Raw genomic sequence first — 13,781 nt, 5'->3', positions numbered from 1 at the left:
GGCGGGACGTCTGCCTCGGCCCCGGCGGGGCCCGCGCGGGCTGTCGCCGCCGCCGCCCGCCCCCGCAGCCCGCTCGCGGCCGCCCCACCGACCGCGCGGCCGCAGCCCCAGGACAAATCCTCGAGAATCAAGTGGCGGCGCCGCGCGGGCCCGCGCGGGGTTACTATCCCGGGGCCCGCGGGGGCGGGGCCGGTCCGAGCGACGCGTCGCTCAGCCAATCGGAGCCCCCATCGCCGGCACCTCGGCCGCGCTCGGGGGGAGGAACGGGGACCGCCGAAGGCCGCCCAGCGGGGAGGGGCGGAAGGCCCCGCCCCAGGGAGGACGCCCGGGTCGGGGGCCTGGCGCGTGAGCCCAGGACTCCTCGAGAGTTCTGGGGCGCCGGGGCCAATGCTAAAAATTTGGTTAAAACGCCCGGGACTCTGCAGGGGGCTCCTCTGCCGTTGTCTGCAGGGCCGCGGCTCCCTGATGCGCGGGTCGCAGGTCCCCTTCTCGCGCCCTTTCCCCGCCGCCAGTGGCGGCACTTTCCCAGCTCCAGCTGCTTTCTGCCTGTGATGCCTGCACTCTCAGCTGGGGGACGCGGGGGCCTCCCAAGGCCGGTGACATCGAGCGGGGAGCTGCCCCAAAGAGGTTTCTCACCCTTCCCTGACCCCTTCCCGCAAATTATTTTGACCCATGAGCTTGCACCGCACACGAGATTCCGCGACCACCAGCGGCCTCTGCAGCTCCCAGCCTAGTGCGGCTTTGGGCCCGGCCTCTTTGGCCCCGTTGCCAACCGGGGACAGACGGAAGGGTGTCCCCTGCGGGCCCGTATGTGGCTTGGGGGTGACTAACCCCGTTCCCTTCCTCTCTGCCCTCAATGCAACTTTCAGCACCGTGCAGGCCCCTTGCCTCGTCGTTCTTCGTTGTGGCGGCCTTCGGCCTTCGCCACATTCTTTGAAAAATACGATGGGGGCTGAAAAACGCGAGTGTTTCCCCCTGATTTTTGCCCGGCGCATATAAACACTGTTCTGCTTGGTGCAAGAGGACGGAGTCACGGGCAGAAGAAAACTGCCGAGAACGCGGGAATGGCTGCCAAGCTAAGGGCGCCGGCTTCCAGAGGAGGCAATTTTCTTCCTCTCTGTGGATGCAAACTGGCCCCCGCGGGCCCATGGCCTCGTCTTCCCCGGCTGTGTGCTGGGGCCGCGCCGCAGGGACGCAGACCGCTCTGCCGAAGCACTGTCGCTTCAGTCCCGGCCGCGCGGCCCAGCGACTCCCAGGGCATCACAGCAGTCAATCCTGTCCTCCTCTCCCGCCTCCTAGGCCAAACGAGCGGGCCTAGGGAGAAGCTACAGCGGGGGGAGGAACTGGAAAGATCGAGCCCCCATTCATTCTGGATTATCGCCCCAGATTGCGCTCCCTGGAGTCTAGGGAGCGAACGAACGCGTGCGGAATCTCCCCGCCGTCTTGGAGATTGGGCTGAATATTCGTTGTTCCCGGGCTTGACAGGTGCAAAACGACGAATTCCAAGCTTCGGAAACCAAGAAGCATAGGATCCGAAGGTGGCCGCAGGATCGCGCCCCAGATCTGAACCCGGCCCAGTACGTGCCATTTCGTCCTCTCCAAACGAATTCAAGGCCCTCGTGTGCCCCAGGGGGGGGGCAGGCCGTGGCCCAACCTCGACCACCTGGAGAGCCGGTCCCTGCCCCCGTCATAGCCTCACATCAGCCCCTCGGGCCATTTCGAAGGTGGGAACACCGAAGGACCCTTGCGGGATCCTTTTATGGAGCCTACATCTCGGAGTTACAGATCGCGAGGGCCAAGGCCCTTGCAGTCTCGGGAGCGCTAGCAGTAGCTGCGGAACCAGAAGCAAGCGAGGGACCGGGGCCGTGGTGCGTCCGACCCCTGGGAGCTTCCCGCCTGAAGGCCCACCACGTCGTGGCCAGGTACGGCCCAGGGCCAGCGAGGGCGGGCGACGCGTGTGGCCCTGGAGTGGCTGAGGGGGCCAGGACCCGCTGCGTCTCGGGTTTGTAAATTTGATTCGTCTAATGGTTTCGGTTTGCACCCGTGCCCTTGCTTGTCCCTCCGCCTGATTTCTCCCTCATCCTACGGCGGCGGGTTTACAAACGGATATCCGGAAAATGCGGTTCCTGTGGGTATCGGCACCGGGCACAGGATCCGGCGTGCTTCCAGCCCTCGGGAGGGTGCTCAGTGCGGATGGGGATGGGCGCGGAAACCAGGAGAAGCTTGGGTCTCCAGCCTGAGGTCGGCGGGGGGCCGCCGGGCCGGGAGCAGTTTCGGGAGCCACCGCTAGTTGGCGCCTGCACTCTGCCCGCCGCGGAGTTGCCCGGCCGGCCCTGCCCACAGATGTGCGCCAGCTGCAGTCCCGTGTCTAGAGGCTCGCCTCCTATGTACTGCCCTTTCTGGACAGACGTGCGGTACGATTCCTCACCATCTGTGCGACCAGGACAAACCAATGGCTTTGTGTCAGACGGAAGGCTCCCCTACCTGCCCCTGATGGGCACCCCTGGCACCCCAGGGTCCCTGTGCCCTCTGACACACAGAACATTCTCCCTGCCAGAAATGCACAGTTGCTTCCGGTCCCATTCCGGGGGGCCAATGGGTGAGGAGGACAGCTTCTTCCCAATTTCTGCCAATGACCAGCCTACATCCTTTCCATCCCTGACTGACAGCCTCAAGGTCACTTCTCTCTCTCTTTCTCTCCTTTTGATGTTTTGAGAGGCAGTTGGACAGCTCCCACTCCCTTATGTGGGAAACGTGGATACCCTCTCCCTTCCCCATCTTGTATGGATAGACATCTCCTTTGCCTCTTCCAACGGGCCGCTGTACAAATCTGTTTTTTCTTAAATGGCTCTCACCTAAGAGCACCCTAAATTGTCCGCAGCAGGGCTAAGAAGCTGGGAGGTCTGGGCCTACCTTGGCCCAGAGCTGGGTGAATAGCTGGACCTAACCTGGGGTCCGCAGAACTCAGGATCTGGGGGCCACTCCTCCCACCAGCATCCTTTGCCCTGGGAGTGGGAGCCATGGGGTCAAAATAACCCTGTGTCAGGGCGCCCTCCTCGGGCAGCCTGAGGGTGTCTAGGAGTGCGCTCTAGGTGGGATGGTGGTAGTGAGGTGCTTGCTTGTGTCTCCCCACAGGCCAGAGAGCTCACAAGGGCAGGTCTGATTCCCTGAGAGTCCAGTGCCCGGGGAGGGGTGAAGATCCCCCCAAGCATGCCAGACGCTGGACATATGGGACATGGAGAGTCTTCTGAGCAGCTCACTGGTTGTGGACGGAGCCTGGCGGTTTGTCCAACTGCCTCAGTTTGTCTTCTCCCACCATCGACCGTGACCCAGGGAGAATTGCTTAAAGCCTGTCTGACTCTTGTCTATTTCTTCTGTGAACTGGGGGTAAATGAGCCGTCTCCTCACAGAGACGTGTGAAAGGTGCTTAACACAGGCCTGGCACATAGGGGGTGCTCCATCCATGCGAGCTATCGCTGTTGTGAGAAATAAGGCCCGGTCACCCCTTGTCTGGGGCCTTTGGCAAGTCTCTTCCTCTTTGTGGGCCTCACACTTCCCATTTGTGAAACATCCAACTTTCATGTTCAAAGCTTGCCAGGTCTCAGAGCCTAGTCCATTGCCCTGTCCCCCTCGGTTTGCCTAGAGGCTGCCTGGGGCAGGTGAGGACCATCTGTGACCTGCCTCCAGGCAGAGGCCACTTGTGGGAGGGTTTTCCAGCAACCAGCACAGGGCGGCCTGAGCCTGGATCTTGACGCAAGACTCACCTTCTTTCCCCGAGGCTCTCAGACCATCACTCTGGAAACCCATTGGTCCCCACCCCGACCCCCCTACTGGCAGACAGAACTCTCTCTGCTAGGACCTGGGCCTAGCTGACACTGTTAGCCTCCTCCCCCTCCCCAAGGACGCTTGTGCTCCCTTTATCCTGAGTCCCGGGGGAGCCAGTCCAGTTACTAGCAGAGGACTGTCTTCTAGAAGTTAATCATTTCTCACAGTCTGGCTTCCACACCCTCACTCTGGAGGCACCTATCGTGAAACCCTCCTGCCTGGTGGCCTGGAGCTTAAGGTGGGACATTTCTGTCCTTCACTGAGCCTCAGTTTCCTTTTCTGTGAATGGAGTGGTTGTAATCACTCCATTTCATAATCCAGAACACTCCCTCTAGAAAGGGGGGGGGGCGTTGCGTTTCACCACATCTAAAATGTCATCAATTGTTCCATGTGAAAGAAAAAGGAAGAAAATCCTGCTAATTAAACCAAGACTTGCCTGCATCCCGATTTCAAATATGTGTGTTTATGCATATATATTATTACACACACACATATGTGACTTAGTGACAAAGGGTCATGAAAAACAACAATAATGCGGTCAAGAGATTATTGCTGATGGGGTTGGGAGCCCTTATCCCCAGACAATTTCCTTCTGGGCAGCCTCTCTGGAAGGCTCCTGAATGTGCAGAAGAAGGACCAGTGTGCTTCTCAAATTACAGGGTGCCTTTTTTTTTTTTTGGAAAGGGCCAGCCTCTGAGGGAAGGGAGGGGGGAGCTGGAGAGAGCACTGTGGTTAGGACATCACTCCTGTCTCTGCCACTGACTGGCTGTGTGACTTTTGCACCTCACGGAGCCTTGGTCCCCTGGCGGGTAAAATGGAAAGAACAGCATGAGCGACGAGATGGCCCAGGTGTCCCGGTGTCCAGGCACTGCGTTTGTGCTTTAAGCACGTCATTTCAGGGGCGCCTGGGGGGCTCAGTCAGTTGCGCATCTGACTTCGGCTCAGGTCATGATCTCACAGTTGGTGAGTTTGAGCCCCGGAGCCCACCTGGGTCCTCTGTCTCCCTCTCTCTCCGCCCGTCCCCCACGTGCTCTCTCTGTCTCTCTCAAAAATAAACATTAAAAAAAAAAAATAAGTACATCATTTCATTCCATTCCAGCAATTGTGTGCGGGAGCTGTTATGCCCATTTAAACCAAGGGTAATGGTGCTCCAGGTTTTCTGGGCTAGGGAGAACCAGAGTGGGGTTAAAATCCTGATCAGACTCAAAACTTGGGGCTCAGAGGCACTCCCTGATTATGCCCCCCTGCACCGGTTGAACAAAATACTGGAAAGAGCCGGGGTACAGAGAGCAAAAGTGCACAATACACGTCAGCTCCCACGATGATGGTGGAGCCGGAGGCACAAAGCCTGTGGTTCAACAGCCACAGGCATGGAAATCAGCAGACCCTTGAACCCAGGCTGGGAGGCAGCCAGGGGCTGCACGGGTCATCTGCTGAGGCTTCCCCACCTTGTGCTCTCCTCCGGCCTCCGAACCTGCCGGTGAGGAGACAGACTCGGCTGTAGTCCCCAATGTACAGACAGGAACACTGAGGCCCAGAAAGTGGGAGAGGCCGGACCTGTTTCACCGAGGAAGAGGCAAGACTTGGGACTCAGCTCTGGCAAGGCCAGGGGCGGCGTGGTGCGACCGAAAGCAGGGCGGGCTGACAGCCACCCCTGACCTCTGCCCACTCTGCCTCGGCCAAGTAGGTGAGCCAGGCCAGGACCCGCATGATGGTCTCCTGGTGCCACCTCACAGCCTGAGGAGACCTTGGGCACCCGTTGCTCCAGGCGAGATGTCAGAGTCTGTGTGTCTTCTCAGGTCCTCAGTGTCCCCATCTGAACAAGGAGAGTGCCCTATCATGGTCCCTGTAGGTGCCAGGCTGACTCTCCTTGGGCCTCCAGGTAAGTTTCACTGTGACTTTGAGGCCAAGCCCACGGGGCTCCTTTCCCTACCCCCGCCTCCTCAGCACTGGTCCTCCTCCGGTGGCACTGGTCCCCTCTTCCCCACCCCCTCCTCGCAGGTCCTCCTGAGAGGGCACTCAGCTTGGGGGATTGCAGAGACAAGAGGGAAGGATGGAAGAGAGCGGTGGTCTCAGGGTGAGCCTGGCCGGGGGAGAGGACCCAGGCCCCATCAGCGGTCAGGGTAGGGGGCTCTCGTTCCGGCTCCCATCAAGGGGTCTGGTCTTCCTACTGCCTTCCCTGCTCCTCACTTTGGTCATCTATGAAATGAGGAAACAGTTCTGGTAGAGCCTCTTGGTCTATGACTAATAATTGCCCTCATTTGGGCCTCAGAATGTGAGGGCCCTTCTTGCAACGTGATTCCTTGATCCAGGTTCTGTCTCTGCTCTGCTGGCTGGTCAGAGTGCCTTAGACTCTCCATCCACATCAGCGGGTAGGTGCAGAGCTAGCTGCTGGCAGAGTCACCAAATCGGAGAATTCTTCATCGGGAGGGGGAACAGAGAGTGGTGAGAGGGACCTGGGTAGCCGGGAGCCCAAGAGGGTTCCGGGGAGGGCGTACTCTTTCCCCGGCCCAGGATGGGGCTTCGGCTCTGGCAGTCAGGGAGAGAAAGGGCTCCTCTCAGTGGCTGTCACCTCTTGCACTCCCTAGAGTGGAGGTTTTTCAGGTTTAAAATGCCTCCAAACCTTAATCAGATGGCAAGCAGAGGAGCCAGTCAGAAACCAAGTTTTGGAATTGAATCGGAACCACGGGATTAGAATCTTGAGCCCTGTTAACCATTATTGACAACAGTTAAGGTCTTCTGGCATGCCAGGCGTGAGCCCACACTTTATGCTCATTTGTGCCTCACAGTGCTCTTACTGGGGAGGTACAGTCACCCCCATTTTACAGGTGAGGGAACTGAAGACGTAAACTCGCCCAAGGTCACGCAGCTGGAGCCGGGATCCCAACCAGGCAGCCTGGCCCCACGCTCTGTTCTCATGGACCAGAATCAGATGCCTGAAGTTACAGTCATGGAAGAGAATTAGAGTCAGAATTTTATAATGTCAGCCTCAACAGGGCTCTGAGCTACCCTGTCCAAGTCTCCCGTTTATCCAATGGCAGAACCGAGGCCCGGGGAGGGAGAGGGTCTCGCTCAAAGTCACAGCCTAGGCCAGGGGCAGAGTCTGGAACCCCCTCCCAGTCCCCTACCCCCCAAGTACTCTGGTCCAGGGGGCCTCCCTCTCCATGGCGGGCCCTCCTCGCCCCACCGCCCACCCAGCGGCTCCCTGGCCCAGTCGGTCCCATTAGGGATTTTCCACCTCCCCAAAAAGGTCCTAATGACTGTCAGTCCTTGTGAAGCCTTAATTAATCTCAGAGGCTGATGGCTCTGAGGAGACCGGGGGCTTTGGCCTTACGCAGATGAAGATTACGGCTCCATTTCATGTGGTAGAGAAGGAACGCCTCAGACATTCCTGCCAGCAATAAAAGCCACATGGCTTTCCAGCGTCGCCCTTGGAAAAGAAAAAAAGCGCAGCCCTTTGCGGAAAGAAATCAACTATGTGCTGTATGCATGGCATGAGATAAAAACGGTGGAGAACAGTTGGCCTTTTATGCTGCTTCCAGTGGCCACCGAGAGCGGCAGGGCCCAGCGGCCATGATCCCAGCTGCAGCCCTGGGGAGAGGCGGTGGCCCTCGGCACAGCAATGGCAGCCGCGGTGGAAGGGCCTCAGCCCCTCCACCTGAACTGGGTTTGAGCTGCCCTAGACGTCCCACAGGCAGGGCTGGCTTCCTGGGCCTGCGCCCCATGGGGTTGGACAGCGGCCTGCTTGCAGAAGGGTCCTATGCTTGCTCTCATGCTCTGCCGTCACCACCCCTACATTCTCGATACTTTTTGAACAAAGGGCCTGCATTTTCATTTTGCACTGACCGCCACCCCCCCCCCCCAAATTATGTAACCGGTCCTGCCCACGAGTCACCCCTCCGGCCAATTACAACATCTCCCCTATCACGGGCCTGGGCCTGGGCCCGGGGAGCAGTGTTTTTTTAACACCTACTTTGCTGACATTATCTGAGACGAACTTCCAACCAATCTTGTGAACCTGGCAGATGTGGAAACTGAGGCTCAGAGAGGCTGCCCCACGGCAAAGGAAGCCCGGGTTTGGAATCTGGTTCCTCTCGTGCCAAAGCAAGTGTCTTCACCACCCTGCGTTCCACAATATTTTATCTTTACCACGCTCCGTGGGGGAGGGTGGCACACGCAGTCAAGCTTTTTTGTTTCCAAATAGCAGAAGGGGTAACGGAGGCCAGAGAAGTGAAGGTACTCACGGCACACAGGGTGGCTAACGGAGCACCCAGTACCACGCTGTGCGACAGTGACAGGGGCCTGGATCCACTGGGCTGGGGCTGGGGAGGGGGCGGTGTGCCCCAGTTTTATAGTTGTTTGTTCCCCTTGTGAATTTATTAGCGCTCTCTGTGGGTCGCTGCCTCGAGTCTGGCCTGGGACGTGTAGCAGGAGTCCCGGACTCCCACTACCCCTCACCGGTTAGAAGTTCTCTTTAGTAACTTCCTCCACTCTTTCGTGTTCCGGTTTTCCTCTGCCACCCTCGTTGGCTGGGGAAGGAGTTGCACCTTGTATCTTGATAAACTCAAAGGCGTCCCCGTCTTCAACGAATCCTAGAAAACTGGAGCTGCGGGAGGCCTAAAGGCAGTCGTGTCCTATAACTTGGGCTAAGCCCAAGACTCATGGACCTGGCTGCTGGCTCCAGGGGAGCCATCCCCTTATTTCTTGGTGGGTGACCCCAGACATGTCCCTTCCCCCTCTGGGCATCCGGGAGATAAGTGCACTGGACCGCACTTGATCCTCAGGAAGACTGTCCATCTTCAATGTTCTAGAATTCCTTATTAATCTATGACAGTTCTGGGGATACCGCGGTCCAGGAGAGGTCAGAGGCTTGCTCAAGGTCACATAGGATGCTCACTGGCAGCTGGAGCTGATCTGAAGCCCCTGCCTGCTGGCCCAGCCCTCCCCTGCACCAGCCTTTGGAGGGCCCAGCCTTTGTCTCGCCCTTCTCAACCTCTCAGGCGCCTTAAGTGCCCAGGTCCGGAAGCCACAGCTAAGGGTACCTGGATGTCTGTTTCATTATTATTCTTTAAACAATATTTATATTTTATATACTCTTCTGTTACTATATTTTACAATAAAATATTTTAAAAGAAAAGCAAGAGATAGAAAAATAGAAAAAGGTCCCCCCTCCCCCTGCCCAGAGCTCTAAAATGAAAACGGACAGAAATGCTTAAATTTGTGTACCGTTGCAAAACTGCCCACAGTACATCAAAGCTGGGGAGTATTTATTATTGGCAAGACCACTGTTTCAAGCAGATCGTCCTGTCTACCAGCTCAGTCTCAGCCGAATGATCTGGTGGCCCTTAAAGGCATCCTCATTATGGCAACACCCCCATGTGGGGCATTGCTGGGTACCCAGACCCTGCTGAGCATGCTCCCTACTGAGCTCCTTAAATCTTATCAGTAGTCCTTCAGATATGTGTCGTTGGGCCTACTTTATGGGTGGGGAACTGAATTTCACCGAGTGACTCTCCTGGATCCAGTCAGGAAGGGGCAGAGCTGGGATTCGAACCAAGATCTCTTGATGCTGAAACTGCACTTTGCTCACCCCAGGAGCTTCACCCCAGGGCCCGGTCCCCTCAATTATAATAGTAACGCTGTCTATACTTGTCATGTATCATTTCATTTGATTCTCATGACCACCTGATGTGTGAGGCCCCCTGTCATCATCCTCGTTATAACGCTGGAAAAACTGAGGCACAGGAAATTTGGGAACTTGCTCCAGTTCACAATGTGGGTAAAGGGGAGAGCTGAACGTTGCACCCAGGCAGCTTTGCTGCCCGTGTGGCTGCGTGGAGACCACAGACGCCATGAAAGCAAGACAGAGCTGTGGCCCAGGGTCCACAGATGACCCCCAGAGGCCAAAGGCCAGCAGGGCTGGATGGCTGGGGTTGGGGGTGCGGCCAGGGAGATCTGCCCTTGCGGAGGTGTTGAGGATGTGGGCAGAGCAAAATAGAGGCCCGAGCAGGCTCATAAATCCCTGCCTGGCATGTCTGGGCCACAGGCTCAGACACTGGGCACTCTTTGTCATTTGCTGTTGGCATGCATTTGTCACTGGCAAGAGTGTGATGTTCATCACCTGTGTGTCTCTGGCCGTACCTGAGGGGGCTTCTGGAAGGGGATCATAGAAGGTGCTCAGACCTAAGGTAGGGGCTGGGCCCTCTTACTGCCCCATCTTTGAGGCTCAGTTCAATCAGGGATGGGCTCGATGATGTGAAGTTCCTTTAGGTCACAGAGGCCTGGCCCCATCCCTAGGAACACGGCAAAAATGTTGCCAGTCCTGTCCTCGGGGAGCCCTGCACTCGATGGGGGGTGGCTGGGATGGAAAAGAAGCAGAAAAATAAGAAACAGATGGGGAGAAGGCACTAGATTCGTTTGGTCAGCAAACACTCGGTGAGCATCTATAGTCCATGTGCCAGTGGTTCGTTTAGGTGCCAGGGACACCGCTATGGACGAGACAGGCATGGGGGCTCCATGCAGCTTTGATTCCAGCTGGGAGGGCAGAAGATAAACACGGAGGTAAATAAACAGACGTGCCGTATTTGATAGTGTCTTGCAATGTTGGAGAAAACAGATGAGGACAAAGGAACAGAGAGTGACTGGGTGGGGGGGGGGTGGTAGGGCAAGGAGGTGGTCACCGATATTTAGACAGGGTGGTTAGCGCAGGTGTCTCGGAGGAGGTGACCTCTGAGCCGAGACCTGGAGGCTGAGAGAAGGACCCAGACGGAGGAGGGGAGAACTGTTTCCCCGCCCCCCCCACCCCCTGCTTTCGCACCCCTCCTCTCTACCGGGCATGTCCACGGTTTCTAAGACATTTTCTGCCTTCTGTCTCTGTTGCTTTTCCCACAATGGCCCCGAGAACCCAGATGGGGTGAATTTAAGTACCCTGTGTGCAGTTGAGGCAACTGAGGCTGGAGATGGGAGGGGTTTGTATGGATTGATTCCATCCCTGGCCGGTGCCCCTCCGTCTGCCCCACTGCCCAGCTTGCTCGTCAACGTCCAGGTCTGGGCGGGCCGCAGGGGAGTCAGGCCGTGGGCACCGTGTCTCAGGGGTCACGGGGCTAGAAACGTGGGCTGCTGGACAGGGCCCGGGAGGGGTGGCAGCTTGGGGCTGGGCGGGGGTCCGGAGCGGAAGGCGCCCAGCCCTGATTGGAACAAGGTGTCTGCACTGGGAGCCCGGCTTCATTGATCTTGCCCGGTGTTCTGGCCACCAGGCGGGGCCAGCGCCGGGCAGGCTGCCGGTTTTCCCAGGTGTGGGGACACCCTGGGGGAATGGCTTTTCATGTGGTTGTGGGGTAGGCATGCCACCCAGCACGTGGGGGAGGCCAGGGCGTCGGGGGCACGCTGGCAGTTTTGGGGGGGGGGTTGGTCTGGAGACTTGCAATCCCACAGCCAGCAAATCTCAGGCTCCTGGACACGGGGTCGCAGACTTGAGGCTCTGAGACCGACAATGTTAGAATCCTTGTCACTGGAGCTCACGTTTATTGGGCGCTCCCTGTGTGCTTAGCACAGTCCCCATCACCCCACCCTAGGAGGTGGGCCCGGCGACCTTCCCCACTTCCGGTGCAGAGACTGGGGCTCAGCAGGGTTAGGTAACCTGTCTGCGGTCACACAGTTACAAGGTTTCTGTCCCAGAATATACGATCCCTAGAATCGGAGACTCCTAGGGTGTGCGAATCACAGCGGGTCCACACTGGGAGAGCCTTGAAGATGCTTAAGTCCAACTGCCCTGCATTGGAGAAACAGGTCTGGGGAGGGGACGTGCCTTCCTGAGGTCACAGGATGGCCAGTGGCCATCTCCTCTAAGTCATCTTGGGGGCTTGGCTGGCCCCTGAATGTAGGGTCTCTGGGGCACTGACGCCCCCGACCCTCAGTCAAGACCTAGTCTCTCACGTGTTACCAACCTTTCTGGTAGAAACTGATGGTTTCCCGCTAGCACACGGGAAGCTCTTTTAAACATCTAACCTGAATCCCTCATGTTGCAGGGAAACCTTCTTCCTTCTAATCTTGCAATACCTCTGGGAGGAGTTTGGCCTTTGATGGGAGTACTCTTGGAGTGACCGTCAGCTCAGCAGCACAGGATGGCAATTACAGACAGGGTTTGGGGAGTTGAGGGCCAGGAGAGGGGAGGGGCGTCACCAATTAGCTCTATGAGTTCTGCATGACCAGCCCCCCCTCCCCCTTCCATCTCTCTGTCTTCATCTCCTTTTGCTCTCTCCCTCCCCGTATCCAGCCACACTAGCTTCCTTGCTGGTCCTTAAATACCAGTCATACCCCCACTGTAGAGCCTTTGCACATATGTTTCCCTCTCCCAGAAGAGCCCTGAACATTCTGTCTGTATGGCTCCACTCGCCGCCTCATTCGGGTCCCTGCCGCACTCTGTGAACAGCCTTCTCTGAGCCCCTGTGTTTCAACAAGGGCAGAATAATGACCCCCAAAGATGGCCACATCCCAACGCCTATCATCTATGAATATGCTCCCTTATGTGGCAAAAGGGACTTTGCTGACGTGATGAAGGTTAAGGGCTTTGAGATGGGGAGCCAGTTCTGGATTCCCTGGGTGAGCTCGATGTATCAATATATCTATATTGTGGAAGTAAAAGAAGGAAGCAGGAGAGACCAGTCAGAGGATGATGTGATATGGACAATTGACAGGGGCTACCATCCAAGGAAAGTGAGTGGCCTGGAGAAGCGGAACACGGCGAGGAGATAGAGTCTCCCATAGCTTCCAGAAAGAAACACGGCCCTGCCGATACCTTGATTCCAACCCGGTGAGACTCACATAGGACTTCTGACCCTCGCCCCGAACCATAAGATAATATATGCATGTCGTTTTAAGCTCCGAAATTTGTAGTAATTTGTCATAGCCTCACTAGGAAACCAATTCATCCCTATTTCTTGATTTATACTTCTTCAGCACATTTATCATCACCTGATAAATTATACCTCTCCTCATGAATGGTCTCTTTTCCCCTGTAGAATGTCAAGTCCAGGAGGGGAAGGTTTTTGTTTTTTAACTTGGTGTTGCATTCCCGGTTAGAGTTGCCAAGTTTAAGCAAATAAAAATACAGAACTTTCAGTTAAGTTGAATTTCGGATCAACGACACACACTTTTTTTTTTTTTTTTTTTTAGTATAAAGTGGTCCCCGATATTGCGATTACTTATTTGTCTGAAAACTCAAATGATCTGGGGGTCCTGTATTTGGTCTGGCAACTTTATCCCCACTGCCTAAAAAAGTGTTTGGATACATACGAGCGTCTCCATAAACATCTATCGAATGAATGAAGTACGTACATGAATGAATGGACATTAATTTCCAGCCTAAAACTCCTTTTGGGTTCCAGAACACCTCCTGGATAAAGCGTGAATAATAGCAAATAATCAAAGCAAACCGTGTTATGACCCTGCTTACACAGCGGGTGCCGTTCGGAGCGCATTGTTTCCTCGGTTGCTTCTTATAGTAACTCCTGTGAGGTCATTAGCCCATTTTCCAGGTGAGAAGACTGAGGTCCAGAAGGTTTGGCAACTTTCTCAGAGTCACATGACCGCTGAGTGGCACAGTCAGGCAATTCAAAGCCCTTGAAGAACCTGGCTTGCAGAACATTCTAGCTTCGTCTCCGGACACACCTCCCTGCGCACAGTAGGTCCTCTCTAATAGCCCATGATGCCTTTTCAAGGGGTACCGTCCCCTGATCTGGGACCTCAGAACACTTGCTTATGCACCAAAGCCCTGTAGTAATTTCCCTTTGTTATGAGACCATCTCTGATGCTCCCAGGATGACTCAGCCTCTCTCTCTTCATTACTCTGTGGCCCCTTGTCTGAATGCATCGTAAGGACTTGCCATTGCGTCCTTTACTCCCCCAGACTGTGACCTCCCTGAGGTCAGAGCTTTCAGCTCTTTGGCTGTGGAGCT

At 56.3% G+C, this 13,781-nt stretch overlaps 1 protein-coding gene across 1 annotated transcript in view; it reads right to left on the bottom strand.

Annotated features, from left to right (window-relative positions):
• RUNX3 (RUNX family transcription factor 3) overlaps nt 1-13,781 on the bottom strand; it is a 60,111-nt gene that overhangs the window by 28,759 nt on the left and 17,571 nt on the right. The window lies entirely within an intron of this gene.

This window comes from Panthera uncia (assembly GCF_023721935.1).
Source record: "Panthera uncia isolate 11264 chromosome C1 unlocalized genomic scaffold, Puncia_PCG_1.0 HiC_scaffold_4, whole genome shotgun sequence".
NCBI classification, from domain to species: domain Eukaryota; kingdom Metazoa; phylum Chordata; class Mammalia; order Carnivora; family Felidae; genus Panthera; species Panthera uncia.
This window is presented reverse-complemented; position numbering and strand designations above follow the sequence as displayed.